At 65.2% G+C, this 1,209-nt stretch overlaps 1 protein-coding gene across 4 annotated transcripts in view; it reads left to right on the forward strand.

Annotated features, from left to right (window-relative positions):
• The first annotated feature begins 385 nt into the window (after window positions 1-385).
• Hmgcr (3-hydroxy-3-methylglutaryl-CoA reductase) overlaps window positions 386-1,209 on the forward strand; it is a 22,739-nt gene continuing 21,915 nt past the window's right edge. For 2 of the 4 annotated variants that reach the window (XM_023703636.1, XM_023703635.1), the window contains exon 1: window positions 430-514. The gene's annotated coding sequence lies outside the window, so the exon portion shown is untranslated. Of the gene's footprint in view, window positions 515-542; window positions 643-1,209 lie in introns of those variants that run through there. The other 2 variants (XM_004643487.2, XM_023703637.1) reach the window with 2 other exon arrangements.

Genomic DNA, 1,209 nt, shown 5'->3' on the forward strand with positions numbered 1-1,209 from the left:
CCAGTTACGAGCGTTCGGTTCTCAGCCCGACTCGGCCCGCTCCTCCAGCTCCAGCCCCGCTTCCCACCACCGCCCCTCAGGGCCCTTCGGAGCCCTCCGGCAGGCCACAGGTCAGGTGCGGGGCGGCGGCCACTCCACCCGCCAGCCCCTATGCCGCGCCCTAGCGGCTTCCGCGCTTTCGCCCCCAAGGCCCGCGGGCCAATAGGCGGGCCCTGGTGCCGGGACTCGGCCGGCTATTGGTTGGCCAGGCCGTGGTGAGAGATGGTGCGGTGCCGGCTCTCCGCCACGGTGAGAGCTGTGGGAGGTTGTTAAGGCGACCGTTCGTGACGTAGGCCGTCAGGCAGGGCAGCCGCCCAATGATTGGCTAGGCGATCGGACGATCCTTTCTGATTGGTTGCAGAGTCGTATCTCTGAGCGTGCGTAGTTTCATCGTTCCTTCCGCTCCGCGTCTCCGTTGACTGGAGACAGTCGGAGCGCCGGCGCCCAGGTTCGGTGGCCTCTAGTGAGATCGGAGGTGAGATAGGCGGCAGCCACGAAAGGAGAGCGGGGCAGACGGGGCGGCAGTGTGCCTGGACAGCGCTGGTGGCCGATCTCGAGCCCTTCCCGGCAGCGGGAGGCGCTTTGGGCAGTCCTGCTGGCCCGGTGAGAGCTGCTGGCCCGGTGAGAGCTGCTGCCGTGCTTTGCTGGCCGGCGCGGCGGGGACCGCGGGAGACGCCCTTGAGGCCCGGCGGCGGCCTCTGTCTACGCTGCTGGCCCCGACACCCTTGGCGCCTCGGTGACCGGTGGAGCACGGAAGATAGGGGACACTAAGGACATTAGGTGTTCAGGTCCGGACGCGAGGCGCAGCGGGGCCGGCTGGGGCAGAGGCGGCCGGGTCCCCGCGGCCACGCCCGGACGCTGCGGGCAGCAGCATCCGCAGAGGGACGGAGCCGGTCTGGACGGTGGTTTCCCGGGCGCGGTTGTGGAGGGGTGCGGACCACCGTGGGGCGCGCCCGAAGCCGCGAAAGAGCTGCCCTGGTTTTTAATCCTAAAGCTGGATGGAGCGCCCTGTACTGATGTCTTTTAATTCAAACCTTGTAGGATTTTGTTTCTACAACTGTTTGCTTTGGGTTAGAAAAACGTACTTTGGAGGCTCAAATATAAAACAGTCCAGTCCGAAGTCGATTCTGCGGTAGAAGGTTCTTGTGCTTTTCTTTTCTTTCTTTCTTT

The sequence above is a fragment of the Octodon degus genome, unplaced genomic scaffold, assembly GCF_000260255.1.
Source record: "Octodon degus isolate 3935 unplaced genomic scaffold, OctDeg1.0 scaffold00177, whole genome shotgun sequence".
Taxonomy (NCBI): domain Eukaryota; kingdom Metazoa; phylum Chordata; class Mammalia; order Rodentia; family Octodontidae; genus Octodon; species Octodon degus.